Genomic DNA, 17,894 nt, shown 5'->3' on the forward strand with positions numbered 1-17,894 from the left:
TGGCTCTCTCCCTCTCAGCTGGGACCGCGCTATGGCTCTCTCCCTCTCAGCTGGGACCGCGCTATGGCTCTCTCCCTTCAGCTGGGACCGCGCTATGGCTCTCTCCCTCTCAGCTGGGACCGCGCTATGGCTCTCTCCCTCTCAGCTGGGACCGCGCTATGGCTCTCTCCCTCTCAGCTGGGACCGCGCTATGGCTCTCTCCTCCCAGCTGGGACCGCGCTATGGCTCTCTCCCTCTCAGCTGGGACCGCGCTATGGCTCTCTCCCTCTCAGCTGGGACCGCGCTATGGCTCTCTCCCTCCAGCTGGGACCGCGCTATGGCTCTCTCCCTCTCAGCTGGGACCGCGCTATGGCTCTCTCCCTCTCAGCTGGGACCGCGCTATGGCTCTCTCAGCTGGGACCGCGCTATGGCTCTCTCCCTCTCAGCTGGGACCGCGCTATGGCTCTCTCCCTCTCAGCTGGGACCGCGCTATGGCTCTCTCCCTCTCAGCTGGGACCGCGCTATGGCTCTCTCCCTCTCAGCTGGGACCGCGCTATGGCTCTCTCCCTCTCAGCTGGGACCGCGCTATGGCTCTCTCCCTCTCAGCTGGGACCGCGCTATGGCTCTCTCAGCTGGGACCGCGCTATGGCTCTCTCCCTCTCAGCTGGGACCGCGCTATGGCTCTCTCCCTCTCAGCTGGGACCGCGCTATGGCTCTCTCCCTCTCAGCTGGGACCGCGCTATGGCTCTCTCCCTCTCAGCTGGGACCGCGCTATGGCTCTCTCCCTCTCAGCTGGGACCGCGCTATGGCTCTCTCCCTCTCAGCTGGGACCGCGCTATGGCTCTCTCCCTCTCAGCTGGGACCGCGCTATGGCTCTCTCCCTTTCAGCTGGGACCGCGCTATGGCTCTCTCCCTCTCAGCTGGGACCGCGCTATGGCTCTCTCCCTCCCAGCTGGGACCGCGCTATGGCTCTCTCCCTCTCAGCTGGGACCGCGCTATGGCTCTCTCCCTCTCAGCTGGGACCGGCTATGGCTCTCTCCCTGGGACGCGCTATGGCTCTCTCAGCTGGGACCGCGCTATGGCTCTCTCCCTCCCAGCTGGGACCGCGCTATGGCTCTCTCAGCTGGGACCGCGCTATGGCTCTCTCCCTCTCAGCTGGGACCGCGCTATGGCTCTCTCCCTTTCAGCTGGGACCGCGCTATGGCTCTCTCCCTCTCAGCTGGGACCGCGCTATGGCTCTCTCCCTCTCAGCTGGGACCGCGCTATGCTCTCTCCCTCTCAGCTGGGACCGCGCTATGGCTCTCTCCCTTCCAGCTGGGACCGCGCTATGGCTCTCTCCCTCTCCAGCTGGGACCGCGCTATGGCTCTCTCCCTCTCAGCTGGGACCGCGCTATGGCTCTCTCCCTCTCAGCTGGGACCGCGCTATGGCTCTCTCCCTCTCAGCTGGGGACCGCGCTATGGCTCTCTCCCTCTCAGCTGGGACCGCGCTATGGCTCTCTCCCTCTCAGCTGGGACCGCGCTATGGCTCTCTCCCTTCCAGCTGGGACCGCGCTATGGCTCTCTCCCTCTCAGCTGGGACCGCGCTATGGCTCTCTCCCTCTCAGCTGGGACCGCGCTATGGCTCTCTCCCTCTCAGCTGGGACCGCGCTATGGCTCTCTCCCTCTCAGCTGGGACCGCGCTATGGCTCTCTCCCTCTCAGCTGGGACCGCGCTATGGCTCTCTCCCTCTCAGCTGGGACCGCGCTATGGCTCTCTCCCTCTCAGCTGGGACCGCGCTATGGCTCTCTCCCTCTCAGCTGGGACCGCGCTATGGCTCTCTCCCTCTCAGCTGGGACCGCGCTATGGCTCTCTCCCTCTCAGCTGGGACCGCGCTATGGCTCTCTGCCCTCCTCAGCTGGGACCGCGCTATGGCTCTCCCAGCTGGGGACCGCGCTATGGCTCTCTCCCTCTCAGCTGGGACCGCGCTATGGCTCTCTCCCTCCAGCTGGGACCGCGCTATGGCTCTCTCCCTCCTCAGCTGGGACCGCGGCTATGGCTCTCTCTCTCAGCTGGGACCGCGCTATGGCTCTCTCCCTCTCAGCTGGGACCGCGCTATGGCTCTCTCTCTCAGCTGGGACCGCGCTATGGCTCTCTCAGCTGGGACCGCGCTATGGCTCTCTCCCTCTCAGCTGGGACCGCGCTATGGCTCTCTCCCTCTCAGCTGGGACCGCGCTATGGCTCTCTCCCTCTCAGCTGGGACCGGCTATGGCTCTCTCCCTTTCAGCTGGGACCGCGCTATGGCTCTCTCCCTCTCAGCTGGGACCGCGCTATGGCTCTCTCCCTCTCAGCTGGGACCGCGCTATGGCTCTCTCCCTCTCAGCTGGGACCGCGCTATGGCTCTCCCAGCTGGGACCGCGCTATGGCTCTCTCCCTCTCAGCTGGGACCGGGCTATGGCTCTCTCCCTCTCAGCTGGGACCGCGCTATGGCTCTCTCCCTCTCAGCTGGGACCGCGCAATGCCTCTCTCCCTCTCAGCTGGGACCGCGCTATGGCTCTCTCCCTCCCAACTGGGACCGCGCTATGGCTCTCTCCCTCTCAGCTGGGACCGCGCTATGGCTCTCTCCCTCTCAGCTGGGACCGCGCTATTGCTCGCTCCCTCTCAGCTGGGACCGCGCTATGGCTCTCTCCCTCTCAGCTGGGACTGCGCTATGGCTCTATCCCTCCCAGCTGGGACCGCGCTATGGCTCTCTCCCTCCCAGCTGGGACCGCGCTATGGCTCTCTCCCTCTCAGCTGGGACCGCGCTATGGCTCTCTCCCTCCCAGCTGGGACCGCGCTATGGCTCTCTCCCTCTCAGCTGTGAGAGTCCTGTTTAGATATTCGTTTCCTGGCTAACTTCTCGTCAAATGAGGGAAACTGCAACGCCTACGCCAATTTGTCGTTGGAATTATAATGAAGACAAATTCCTCGAGGTTCACTTTAAGGAAATTTATTGAAACAAATATTTGTGGAGAGAGAAGTGAACCAGATGCCAAAAGCTAATTCACTGCTCTCTGCCTTATGATCGAAAACCATTATATTTATACCGTGAAATAAACAATTTTGAAGAGATAAAGCTTGGGAACAAACGCAAGAGGAAATATTAATGCTTTACCCTTGGTTTAAAAACTATTCGAAAACGAATTTTATTGTTCTTCGGAAGAACAACGTATCATAATGAGGCCAGTACAACATAGTTTACATTAGCAGACTTACTTATGTTTGCTCAATAGCAGTGTTAAAATATAGTCAATATTGGCAGCATGCTTCTAAATTGGTAACTCATTAACTTCCCTTCCACACTCCCACAGCTAGCACTGCCAGTGCTCTCACTCACAGCCAGCACTGCCAGTGATCCCCAACAGCCATCACTTCCAGTGCTCCCCCCACAGCCAGCACTGCCAGTGATCCCCAACAGCAATCACTTCCAGTGCCACCCCCACAGCCAGCCCTGCCAGTGCTCGCACTCAGAGCCAGCACTGCCAGTGCTCCTCAACAGCCATCGCTTCCTGTGCTTCCCCCACAGCCAGCACTGCCAGTTCTCTCACTCAGAGCCAGCACTGCCAGTTCTCCTCAACAGCCATCACTTCCAGTGCTCCCCCCACAGCCAGCACTGACAGTGCTCTCCCCACAGCCAGCACTATCAGTGCTCCCTCCCACAGCATGCGCTGCCAGTGCACCCCTCACAGCCAGCACTTCCAATGACCCCCCTCCACAGCCAGCACTGCCAGTGTTCCTCCCACAGCCAGCATTTCTAGTGCTCCCTCCCACAGCCAGCACTGTCAGTGCCCCCACACAGACAGCCCTGCCAGTGCCCCCCCCCCCAACAGCCAGCACTGCCAGTGCTCCCCCCACAGCCAGCACTGCCAGTACGCCCTCCACAACCAGCACTGCCAGTGCCCCCACCACAGTCAGCACTGCCAGTGCCCCTCCACATTCAGCACTACCAGTGCTCCCCCCACAGCCTGCACTGCGAGTACCCCCTAGCCAGCAATGCCAATGTTCCCAACCCACATCCAGCACTGCCAGTGCCCCTCCCACAGCCAGCGCTACCAATGTCGCCCCACAGCCAGCACTACCAGTGCCCCCCAATGCGAGGACTGCCAGTGCCCCCACATCCAGCACTGCAAGTGCCACTCACACTTCCAGGAATACCAGTGCTACCCCAACAGCCAACACTGCCAGTGCTCTCACAGCTGTAACTGCCAGTGCTCCCCCGACAGACAGTACTGCCAGTGCTCCCACCACAGCCTGAACTGACATTGCCCCACACAGCCAGCACGTCTAATGCTCCTTCCCACAGCCAGCACTGCACGTGCCCCCCCAAAGCCAGCACTGCCAGTGTTACCTACACAGCCAGCACTGCCAATGCAAACCCATCCCCACAGCCAGCACTTCCAGTGCTCCCTCACACCCAGCACTGTCAGTGCTCACCCCACAGCATGGGCTGCCAGTGATCCACCCACAGCCAGCACTGCCACTGACCCACCCCTTGACAGAACTGCCAGTGACCCTGTCACAACCAGCACTGCCACTGCTGTCCCCACAGCCATCAATGCCTGGGCCCCCCACTGCCAGCACTGACAGTTCCTCCACAGCCAGCACTGCCAGGTCTACCCCCACGTACAGGAATGCCAGTGCTCTCCATACAGCCAAAACTGCCAGTGCTCCCCACACAGACAGAACTGACAGTGACCCCCACAGCCAGTACTCCCAGTGCCACTCCCCACAGCCTGCACTGCCAGTGCTCCCCCACAGGCAGCACTGCCAGTGATCCACCCACAGGCAGCACTGCCAGTGCCCCCCCCCCTCCCCCACAACCAGCGCTGCCAGTTCCCCTCAACACAGCCAGCACTGGCGCTGCTACACCACAGCCAGTGCACTGCCAGTCCCCTCCCGACAGCCAGAAAAGCCACTGCCTCCCACTGGCAGCACTGTCAGTGCCCCCCAACAGCCAGCACCAAGTGATTCCCCACAACCAGCACTGTCAGTGCTCCATCCACAGCCAGATGCCAGTGCTCCCCCCACAGCCACCACTGCCACTGCTCCTCCCACAGCCAGCATTGTCAGTGCCCATCCCCACTGCCAACGCTGCCAGTGCCCCACATCCAGCACTGCCAGTGCTCCATCCCACAGCCAGCACTCTCAGTACCCCCCACAGCCAGCCCTACCAGTGCCACCCATAGCAAGCACTGCCAGTGCTCCCTCCACGGCCAGATGTCAGTGCTCCCCCCAGTCAGCAATGCCAGTGCATCCCCCACAGTCAGCACTGTCATTGCCCCTCCCCACAGCCATTACTTCCAGTGCTCCCACCACAGCCAGCACTGCCAGTGCTCCAGGCACAGCCAGCACTGCCAGTGACCCTCCCCAGTGCCAACACTGCCAGTCTCACCCACAGCCAGCACTGCCAGTGCCGCTCCCCGAAGCCAGCACTGCCACAGATCCCCCACAGACAGCACTGTCAGTGCCCCCACACCCAGCACTGCCAGTGCTCACACCCACAGCCATCACTGTCAGCACCCCCCACAGCCAGCCCTGGCAGTGCCCACCACAGCATGCACTGCCAGTGCTCCCTCCCACAGCCAGCACTGCCAGTACTCCCCACACAGCCACCACTGCCAGTAACCCCCACAGCCATCCCTGACAGTGCCCACCACAGCAAGCACTGCCAGTGCTCCCTCCCACAGCCAACACTGTCAGTGCTCCCCCCACAGCCAGCACCGCCACTGACCTCCTCACCCAGCTAGCACAGCCAGTGTCCCTCCCACAGCCAGCACTGCCGCTGCTATCCCCACAGCCAACACTGCCAGTGCTCCCCCGACAGCCAGAACTGCCAGTGCTCCCCCACACTTCCAGCACTGTCATTGCCCCCACAGTCAGCACTGCCAGTGCAACCCCCACTTACAGGACTGTCAGTGCTCTCCCCACCAGCAGAACTGACAGTGCCCCCCCACAGCCAACACTGCCAAAGCTCCCTTCACAGCAAGCACTATCAGTGCCTCTCACCACAGCCAGCACTGCTACTGCTCCCCCACAGCCAGCACTGCCAGTGCTCCCCCACAGCCAGCATTGCCAGTATCCCCCCACAGCCAGCACTGCCAGTGATCCCCACATCCAGCACTGTCAGTGCCCCTCCCCACAGCCATCACTGCTGCTGCTACCCCACAGCCAGCTCTACTAGCGCTCCCTCCACAGCCAGCACTGCTAGTACTCCCCCACAGCCAGCATTGCCAGTGCCCATCCCCACTGCCTACACTATCAGTGTCCCTCAAAAACAGCACTGCCAGTGCTCCCCCACCCAGTACTGCCAGTGCTCCCGCCACAGACAGAACTACCCCCGTACCTGTAGTACAGGGGCCTTACCGTAAAGCACCTATATATACAGTATATACATCAGTACGGGGGTAGATTCCTGCCTGCTGGCTCCACCCAGTAGGCGGAGTATAAATATGTGTGCTCCCCATACAGCAGCCATTTTGTCAGCTGCTGTAGGAGGCCACACATCTCAGTGTAATAGAGCCTCGATTGCATCCTACTCTCGTCTTTGCGTAATTGGTAGTGCATCAAACCGTCATCTTGAACCATTGGCAGCAACATGGTGACAGTGCGTCCACAATGCCCCCACAATGCCCCCACAATGCCCCCACAATGCCCCCACAATGCCCCCACAATGCCCACACAATGCCCCCACAATGCCCCCACAATGCCCCCACAATGCCCCACAATGCCCCCACAATGCCCCCACAATGCCCCCGCAATGCCCCCACAATGCCCCCACTGCCAGCAGTTCTATTGCCACTCCCCACAGCCAGCACTGCCAGTGCTCGACACAGCCAGCACTGCACGTGCCCCGCCCCCAAAGCCCGCACTGCTAGTCTAACCCCCACAGCCAGAACTGCCAACCCCCCCCCCCCCCCACAGCAAGCACTTCCAGTGCTCCCCACAATCCAGCTCTGTCAGTGCTCACTCCACAGCACGGGCTGCCAGTGATCCCGCCACAGACAGCACTGCCACTGACACCCCCTTGCCAGCACAGCCAATGACCTGGTCACAACCAGCATTGCCACAGCTGTCCCCACAGCCAGCAATGCCAGTGCCCCACCCACTGCCCCCCCCCCCACTGCCAGCACTGCCAGTTCCCCGACAGCCAACACTGCCAGAGCTCCCCACACAGACAGAACTGACAGTGCCCCCCACAGCCAGTACTCACAGTGCCACTCCCCAGAGCCAGCACTGCCACGCTCCCCCCACAGCCAGCACCACTAGTGCTTCCCCATCAGCCAGCACTGCCTGTGCCCCTCACACAGCCAGCACTGCCAGTGCCCCCCACAATCAGCACTGCCAGTTCCCCTCCTCTCAGCCAACACTGGCGCTGCTCACCCACAGCCAGAGCACTGCCAGTCCCCTCCCCACAGCCAGAAATGCCAGTGCCCCACCCCACGGGCAGCACTCTCAGTGCCCCCCAACTGCCAGTACTACCAGTGCTCGACACAGCCAGCACTGGACGTGCACCCTCCCACAGGCAGCACTGTCAGTGCCCACCAAAGCCAGCACTGCCAGTGCTACATCCTCAGCCAGCACTGCCAGTGACCCCCCCACAGCCAGAACTTCGAATGCCCCGCCACAGCCAGACCTTTCCGAGCCCCCCCCCCCCCCACAGCCAGCACTATAAGTGCCTCTCACCACAGCCAGCACTGCCAGTGCTCTCCTCACAGACAACACTGCCAGTGCTCCACCCACAGGCTGCACTGCCAGTGCCCAACCCACAGCCAGCACTGCCAGTGGCCCCCACCGCCAGCACTGTCTGTTCCCCCCTTCCATACCCAGAACTGCCAGTGCTTTCCACACTTCCAGCACTGCCAGTGCCCGCACAGCCAGCACTGCCAGTGTGACCCCGACTTACAGGACTGCCATTGCCAATCCCCACAACCAGCACTGCCCGTATCCGCCCCACAGTCGGCACTGCCAGTGCCCACCACAGCCAGCTCTACAAGTGCTCCCTCCACAAACAGCAATGCCAGTGCCCACCAATGGCATCCCTGCCATTTTACCCCCACAGCCAGCACTTCAGGTACTCCCCCCACAACCAGCACTGCCAGTGTTCCCTCATCATCCAGCTGTCAGCGCTCCCCCCAAAGCCAGCATTGCCACTGCTCCACCACAGCCAGCACTGCCAGTATTCTATCCACAGGCTGCACTGCCAGGACCTCCCACTGCCAGCACTGCCAGTGAGTCACCCCCCCCCCCCCCCCACAGTCAGCAATGCCAGTGCTCCCCCCAAAGCCGGCATTACCACTGCTCCCCCACAGCCAGCACGGACAGTGAGCCCCACCGCAGCCAGATGCCGGTGCTCCTCCCACAGCCAGCATTGGCAGTGCCCCTCGCTTCCGCCAACACTGCCAGTGTCACCCTCAGCCAGCACTGCCAGTGCCCCTCCACAAAGCCAGCACTACCACTTCTCCCCCACAGCTAGCACTGTCAGTGCTCCGCCCCACAGCCGTCACTGCCAGTGCCCCCCACGGCAATCAGTCAGTGCTACCTTCACAAACAGCAAGCAATGCCAGTGCTCCACCCACTGCCAGACCTGACATTGCCCCTCGCCACAGCAAGCACCCACTTCTCCCTCTGCCAACGGCTCCCAGTGCTCCCTACAGAACCAGCACTGCCAGCGCCCCTCACCGCAGCCAGCACTGCCAGTGCTACACCCACTCTCATTACTGCCAGTGCTCCCCCACAGCCAGCCATGCGTGCTCCCCCACAGCCAGTACTGCCAGTTCTCCCCAGTCAGTACTGCCAGTGCCCCCACAGCCAACACTGCCAATGCCCCTCCCCACAGCCAGCACTGCCAGAGCTCCCTCCACAGCCTACACTGCCAGTGTTCCCTCCACAGCCAGCACAGCTAGTGCTCCCCACAGCCAGCACTGTCAGTGCTCCCCCCACAGCAAGCACTGCCAGGGCTCCCCCACAGCCAGCACTGCCAGTGTTCCACCCCCCACAGCCATCACTGCCAGTATCCACCCACAGCCAGCACTGCCAGTATTCCCCCACAGCCAGCACTGCCAGTATCCCCCCACAGCCAGCACTGCCAGTATCCCCCCACAGACAGCACTGTCAGTATCCCCCCACAGCCACCACTGCCATTGCCAGCCAGAGCATGCACTGCCACTGCGCACACCCACAGCCAGCACTGCCATGCGCACCCCTACAGCTAGCATTGCCAGTGCCCCGCCACAGCCATCACTGCCATGCGCAACCCTACAGCCAGCATTGCCAGTGCCCCCGCCACAGCCAGAACTGCCAGTGCCCCTCCACAGCCAGAACTGTCTGTGCTCCCCCACAGCCAGCACTGCCTGCACTGCCAGTCCTCTCCTCCAGAGCAAGCACTACCAGTGCTACCCCCAGCAATGCCATTGCCACCTCCACAACCAGCACTGCCAGTGCCCCCCCCACAGCCAACAATGCCAGGGCCCTCCACAGCCAGCATTTCCACTGCTCCCCCACAGACTGCACTGCCAGTGCTCCTCCCAAAGCCAGCATTGCCAGAGCCCCCAAGAGCCAGCACTGCCAGTGCTTCCTCCACAGCCAGAACAACGAGTGATCCCCACAGCCAGCACTGCCACTGCTCCCCACACTGCAAACACTGCCGGTGCTCCCCCCACAGTCAGCACTGCAAGTGCCCCCACAGCCAGTACTGCCAGTGTTCCCCACAGCCAGCCCTGCCATTGCACCTCCCCACAGCAAGCACTGCCACTGCTCACCCTGCCAGCACTCCCAGTGCTCCCTCCAGTGGCAGCACTGCCAGTGCTCCCTCCACAGACAGTAATGCCAGTGCTATCCAGAGCCATCACTGCCAGTGCACCCCACACAGCCAGCACTTCCAGTGCTCTCCCACTCTCACGACTGCCAGTGCTCCCCACAGCCAGTACTGTTAGCGCTCCCGCCGCCGTGAGTAATGCCAGTGCCCCCCACAGCCAACGCTGCCAATGCCCCTCCTTGCAGCTTGCACTGCCACTGCTCCCCAACAGCCTGCACTGCCATTGTTCTCTCCACAGCCAACACTGCCAGTACCCCACCCCCACAGCCAACACTGCCAGTGCTATCCAGAGCCATCACTGCCAATGCACCCCACTGCCAGCACTGCCAGGTACACCTCGCCACAGCCAGCACTGCCAATGTCCTCTCCCCCAGCCAGCACTGCCAGTGTGCCTCCCACAGCCAGAACTGCCAGTGCTCCCCATAGACAGCTCTGCCATTTCCCTCCCAACAGCCAGCACTGCCACTGATCACCCCACTGCAAGCACTGCTAGTGCACCCTCCACAGCCAGCACTGCCAGTGCTCCCCGCACTACAGCCAGCACTGCCAGTGCTCCCTCCACAGGCAGAACTGCGAGTGCTCACCACAGCCAGCACTGCCACTGCTCAACCACGACCAACACTACCAGTGCTCCACCCACAGCCAGCACTGCCAGTGCTATCCAGAGCCATCACTGCCAATGCACCCCACTGCCAGCACTGCCAGTTACACCTCCCCACAGCCAACACTGCCAATGTCCTCACCCCCCATCCAGCACTGCCAGTGTACCTCCCACAGCCAGAACTGCCAATTCTCTCCCCACACCAGCATTGCCAGTGCTCCCCAACAGCCAGCAGTACCAGTGCTCCTCATAGACAGCTCTGCAAGTGCTATCCAGAGCCATCACTGCCAGTGCACCCCACTGCCTGCACTGCCAGTTACACCCCACACAGCCAGCACTGCCTGTGCTCTCCCACTTTCGCGAGCACTGTCAGTTCCCCCCCTACAGCCAGCACTACCAGTGACCCTCCAGCAGCCAGCACTGCCAGTACTCCCACACAGCCAGCCTTGCCAGCGCTCCCCTCACAGACAGCACTGCCAGTGCTCCCCCTAACAGCCAGCACTGCCAGTTCTCCCGACAGCCAGCTGCGGCAGTGCTCCCCACACAGCCAACACTGCCAGTGATGCCCTCAGCCAGAACTGTGAATGCTACCATTACAGCTGCACTGCCAGTGCCCTCACAAAGCCACCACTGCCAGTGGTCCTCTCAGCCATCACTGTTGCTGCTACATCCACAGCCAGCACTGCCAATGCCGCCCCCCCACAACCAGCACTGTCAGTGCTCCCCAACAGCCAGCACTGCCAGTGCACCCCTAAATACAGCACTTCCAGTACTCCCCACACATCAAGAGCTTCCAGTGCTCCCCCACATACAGCCATTCGAGTGCCACCCACCCCCAGCCAGCACTTCCAGTGTTACCTCCAAAGACAGCACAGCCCGTGCTCCCCACAGCTAGCACTGCCAGTGCTACCCACAGCCAGCATTGGCAGTGATCCCCCCACATCCAGCACTGCCAGTGGTCCACCCAGAGGCAGCACTGCCAGTTAACCCCCACAGCCAGCCCTGCCAGTGCGCACCGCACCCCCCCCCCCAGAGACAACACTGCCAGTGCTCCCCCACAGCCAGCACTGCACATGTCCCCAACAGCCATCACTGCCACTGCCCCCTCAGCCAGCACTGCCAGTACACCTCCCACAACCAGCACTGCGAGTGCCCCCACAGCCAGCACTGCCAGTGCCGCTCCCCAAAGCCAGCACTGCCACTGCTCCCCTCACAGACAGCACTGCCAGTGTCCCATCCCACAGCCAGCACTGCCTGTGCCCCCACAACATGCACTGGCGTTTCTCCCCACAGCCAGACTACTGCCAGTGCCCCCACTGGCAGCACTGTCAGTGCGTCCGAAAAGCCAGCACCAAGAGCTCCCCCACAACCAGCAATGCCAGTGCTACATCCACAGACAGCACTGCCAATGCCCCCCACACAACCAGCCCTGCCAGTGCTCTCCAACAGCCAGCCTGCCAGTGGACCCATAAATACAGCATTGCCAGTGCTCCCCAACATCAAGAGGTTCCAGTGCTCCCGCCACATACAGCCCTTCGAGAGCCAACTATCCCCAGCCAGCACCTCCAGTGTTTCCTCCAAAGACAGCACTGCCCGTGCTCCCCACAGCCAGCACTGCCAGTGCTACCCACAGCCAGCATTGTCAGCCCCCCCCCACAGCCAGCACTGCCAGTGCTCCACCCAGAGGCAGCACTGCTAGTTCTCCCCCACAGCCAGCATTGCCACTGCACCTCCACACAGCCAGAACTGCAAATGCCCAACAGCCAGCACTGCCACGGCTACCCCGCAGACAGCACTGCAAGTGTCCCCAACAGCCATCACTGCCAGTGCCCGCACAGCCAGCACTGCCAGTGCCCCTCCCCACAGCCAGCACTGCGAGTTCCCCCATAGCCAGTATTGCCGGTGATCCCCACAGGCCACACAGCCAGTGATCCCCACAGCAGCACTGTCAGTTCTCCCCGCACCCCACAGCCAGCACTGCCAGTGCCCCTCCCCCAGCCTGGACAGCCAGTGCCACCTCACAGCCAGCACTACCAGTGCTCACCCACACCCAGCACTGCCAGTGCTACCCCCACAGCAAGCACTGCCAGTGCTACCCCCACAACAAGCACTGCCAGTGCACACTCACACAAGAAGCACTGTCAGTGGTCCCCCAAAGCCAGAACTGCAGTTGCTCACTCCAAAGCCTGCACTGCCAATGACCCCCCCCCACACAGTCAGCACTGCAAGTGCACCCCTAAATACAGCACTGCCAGTGCCCCCCACAGCAAGCGCTGCCAGTGCTCTCCCACAGACAGCCCTTCGAGTGACACCCACTCCCAGCCAGCACATCTAGTGTTACCTCGAAAGACAGCACTGCCAGTGAACCCCACAGCCAGCACTACCAGTGGAACGCCCCCTCCCACAGCCAGCACTGTTAGTGCTCCCCCACAGCCAGCACTGCCAGTTTTCCCCACAGCCAGCACTGCCAGTGCACCCTCCCGCAGCCAGCAGTGCTAGTGCCCCCCCACAGGCAGCACTGTCAGAGATTCCCCACAGCCAGAACTTCCAGTGTTCCCCCACATCCAGCACTGCCAGTGATCCCACACAGCCAGCACTGCCAGTGGCCCCTCCCTCAGCCTGGACTGCCAGTGCCACCACACAGCCAGCACTTCCAGTGCTCATCCCAAAGCTAGCACTGCCAGTGCCCCTCCCTCAGCCAGCACTGCCAGTGATCCCCACACAGCCAGCACTGCCAGAGCTCCCCGCACAGCCAGCAATGTAAGTGCTCTCCACAGCCAGAGCTGCCAATCCTACCACAGCAGCCTGCACTGCCAGTGCTCCACACAGCCATCACTGCCAGTCCTCCCTCCCACAGCCAGCACTGCCAGTGCCCCTGCCAAAGTCAGCACTGCCAGTGCTACCTTCAAAGCCAGCACTGCCAATGCCCCCTACAGCCAGCACTGCCAGTTCTCGCCTGCAGCCAGCACTGCCAGTGCCCTCCCCACAGCAATCACTGCCAGTGCCTCTCCGACAGCCAGCACTGCAAGTGCTCCCCCACAGCCAGAACTGTCAGTTCTCCCCCCCACAGCCATCATTTCCAGTGCCCCCCACAGCCAGCACTGCCAGTGCTCCCCACAGCCAGCACTCCAGTGCTCCCCCACAGCCTGCACTGCCAGTGCTCTCCACAGCGAACACTGTCAATTCTCCCACCACACAGCCAGCACTGCCAGTGCCCCCTCCCACAGCCTGGACAGCCAGTGCCACTTCACAGCCAGCACTACCAGTGCTCACCCTACAGCCAGCACAGCTAGTGCTCCCCACAGCCAGCACTGTCAGTGCTACCTTCACAGCCAGCACTGCCAATGACCCCCCACATACAGAACTGTCAATTCTCCCCCCACAGCCATCACTGCCAGTGTCCACCACAGCCAGCACTGCAAGTGCTCCCGCACAGCCAGCACTGCCAATGCCCTTCCCCACAGCCAGCACTGTCAGTGCTCCCACAATCAGCACTGCCAGTGCTCCCTCGCAGCCTGCACTGCTAGTGCTCAACACAGCGAACCCTGTCAGTTCTCCCCCCACAGCCAGCACTGCCAGTGCCCCTCCCACAGCCTGGAAAGCCAGTGTCACCTCACAGCCAGCACTGCCACTGCTTCCTCTACTGCCAGAAATGCCAGTGCCCCCCACAGCCAGCACTTCCAGTGCCCCCCACAGCCAGCACTGCCAGTGCTCCCCCCACAGTCCGGACTGCAGGTGCTCCCCACAAACTGTACTGCCAGTGCCAACCAAAGCCAGCACAGCCACTGCGCACGCCCAAAGCCAGCTCTGCCATGCGCATCCCCACAGCCAGCACTGCCAGTGCTCCCCACAGCCAGCACTGCCAGTGATCCCCACACAGCCAGCACTGCCAGAGATCCCCGCACAGCCAGCAATGTAAGTGTTCTCCACAGCCAGAGCTGCCAATCCTACCACAACAGCCTGCACTGCCAGTGCTCCACACAGCCATCACTGCCCGTCCTCCCTCCCACAGCCAGCACTGCCAGTGCCCCTGCCAAAGTCAGCACTGCCAGTGCTACGTTCACAACCAGCACTGCCAATGCACCCCACAGCCAGCACTGCCAGTTCTCGCCTGCAGCCAGCACTGCCAGTGCCCTCCCCACAGCAATCACTGTCAGTGCCTCTCCGAAAGCCAGCACTGCAAGTGCTCCCCCACAGCCAGCACTGCCAGTGCTCCCCACAGCCAGAACTGTCAGTTCTCCCCCCCACAGCCATCATTTCCAGTGCCCCCCACAGCCAGCACTGCCAGTGCTCCCCACAGCCAGCACTCCAGTGCTCCCCCACAGACTGCACTGCCAGTGCTCTCCACAGCGAACACTGTCAATTCTCCCCCACACAGCCAGCACTGCCAGTGCCCCCTCCCACAGCCTGGACAGCCAGTGCCACTTCACAGCCAGCACTACCAGTGCTCACCCTACAGCCAGCACAGCCTGTGCTCCCCACAGCCAGCACTGTCAGTGCTACCTTCACAGCCAGCACTGCCAATGACCCCCCACAGACAGAACTGTCTGTTCCCCCCCCCCCACAGCCATCACTGCCGTGTCCACCACAACCAGCACTGCAAGTGCTCCCGCACATCCAGCACTGCCAATGCCCTTCCCCACAGCCAGCACTGCCAATGCCCTTCCCCACAGCCAGCACTGTCAGTGCTCCCACAATCACCACAGCCAGTACTCCCCCGCAGCATGCGCTGCTAGTGCTCAACACAGCGAACACTGTCAGTTCTGCCCCCACAGCCAGCACTGCAAGTGCCCCTCCGACAGCCTGGACAGCCAGTGCCACCTCACAGCCAGCACTGCCACTGCTCCCTCCACTGCCAGCAATGCCAGTGCCCCCACAGCCAGCACAGCCACTGCGCACACCCACAGCCAGCACTGCCATGTGCATTCCCACAGCCAGCATTGCCAGTTCCCCATGCACAGCCTGAACTACCTGTGCTCCCCGCACAACCTGCACTGCCAGTGCTCTTCCCACAGCAAGCACTACCAGTGCTACCCACACAGCCAGCACTGCATTTTCCACCTCCGCAGCCTGCAATTCCACTGCTCCCCCGACAGCCAGCATTGCCATTGCTCCCCACAGCCAGAACTGCCATTGCCCCCCACAGCCAGCACTGCTATTGCCCCCCACAGCCAGCACTGTCAGTGTTCCCCACAGCCAGCACTGCTATTGCCCCACCCCACAGCCAGCACTGCCACTGCTCCTCCCGCCACCACTTGCAGTCCCCCCCCCCACATCCAGCTCTGCAAGTGCTCCCCCAGCCAACATTGCCAGTGCTCTCCCCCACAGCCAGAAATGCCAGTGATCCGATCCACAGCCAGCACTGGCAGTGCTCCCCCACAGCCAACACTTTCAGTGCTCCCCCACAGCCAGCACTGTCAGTTCCCCTCCCCCACATCCAACAATGCCAGTGGCCCCCCAGACAGCATTGCCAGTGCCCCCTCCACAGCCAGAACTGCCAGAGCTCCCCCACAGCCAGCACTGCCAGTGCTCTTTGCCCACAGCCAGCACTGCCAGTGCTCCGCCCCCCCCCCCCACAGTCAGCACTGCTAGTGCTCTCACCCACAGGCATGACTTCCAGTGCTACCCACACTGCCAGTGCCCCCCCACCCCCCACAGCCAACACGGCCAGTTCTCCAGCCCCACAGCCAGCACTGACTGTGCTCCCCCCTCCCCCCACAGCTGATTGGCTGAGAGGCTGTAGTCAATGGCTGGACCTGCTGGATTGGCTAAGAGTCTGTCAGTCAGCGGCTGGAGATGCTGATTGGCCGAGGCTGTCAGTCAGCGGCTGGAGCTCCTGATTGGCTGTGAGACTGTCGGTTAGTTTGATTTACACATTAATTTAATAATTGATGTAACCGGATATTTCGCCGCGATCTTGATCTGCTCCCTGAACCTGGACTGAGTCACTACATAAATAAATGTGTTTGTGCAGCAATTTACATCCAGCAGCATAAATCCGACTTGTTTTAAATTATATTGAGGAAGGGTGAGGTAATATAATCCTCTCAAATCCAAATAGAAAAATTTAATAACGTACACGATCCAGAGGAGAATGAAAGTTCCGGAGATGCTGAAGAGTAAAATCATTGACTTCCTTCTGCTCTCCATCTCTGGGTCTGTGCGATTGTCTCCCTGTCTCTGCGCCCTCAGTGTCTTCCGGACCCGACTGGTGAGTAAAATGTGTCTGACTGTCAGAGCGTTGATCAACAAGATTGAGAAGAAAGGGATCAATGGGGTTAAAACCTGATCAAACCAGGAATATCCAACCCATCCTGGGTCAGTCCAATAGTTACTCTTTGTCCCACAGCCCCACTGGACAGTGTCGATTATCCTCAGAGGTTCCTGTGTAAAGTACCGGGGGATGTTTTTCACACAGAGCAGGAGGCCGCTTGTTGACAGAACCACAGCCGCAGTTTTCCCGGTGCAATATTTAGTTTTCAGTTTCTGGCAGCAAATGGCCACAAATCGATCAAAGGAGAAAGTGAGGGTGAACCAGACAGAACAATCCCTGGCTGCAGACACCAGGACAGAGTGAACACTGCACACAGGGGTGAGTTCCAGGAAATTCCTGGGGAAATAATAACCATTGATCATTCTCAGTATGGGTTTAGTGATAATGTACAGGAGGTCCGCCGTTGCCATGGCCACCAGGTAGCGAGTGGTGCAGGTAGAGAGACCACACTTCCCCCGACACAGTATCACAATTCCCAGTAAATTAACTGTCAGAGAGAGAAAGGAGAGACGCGGGACATTACTGGATAATCAATCTCCCTGTCTGAACAGAATCTCAGCAATTAATCTCCCTGTCTGAACATAATCTCAGCATCAAAATAATTGACAGTGGGTGGGTGGGGGTGTTGGGAGAGGAGTGGACACAGAGATTAACTTTGCAGAGAGGGAAGTAGCAAATGTAACTCCAGTTTAAAGATGGGGAATGGGGTGAAATGTGTGAATTGCGGCCCTGTCAGTTTGATGGCAGTGGGAGGGAAATATTTATAATTCAGACACCTTTGGGGCAGGTTACATTTCTCATTCAGTCTGATTTACAGGATTCACTCAGGCCGGCCAGGTTTCCCAAACCGGATACAAACATACCAGAGATTGTCATCCCTACTCAATTATTGGACCACACCCCGGATTGGACCGTTCCCTGGACTGGGTTTCTGATGGGGTTGGCACCATCTCCTGGTTCATTTAAATACTCCAAGATCAGTAGAAAAATATAGCAAACGCAGGACCTTCCCACTTGATAATCATGGGATGAATAGAAATATAGAATGTATAGTGCAAAAGGAGGCCATTCGGCAATCGCGTCTAAACCAGCTCTTGGAAAGAGAACACCAGTTAGGCCAACCCCATTCCCATAACCCATAGACGCCATCGAAATTGTTTGGAAACTAAACACAATTTACCTTGGTCAATCCACCTAACCTGCACATCCTT

Source organism: Scyliorhinus canicula, unplaced genomic scaffold (assembly GCF_902713615.1).
Source record: "Scyliorhinus canicula unplaced genomic scaffold, sScyCan1.1, whole genome shotgun sequence".
Taxonomy (NCBI): domain Eukaryota; kingdom Metazoa; phylum Chordata; class Chondrichthyes; order Carcharhiniformes; family Scyliorhinidae; genus Scyliorhinus; species Scyliorhinus canicula.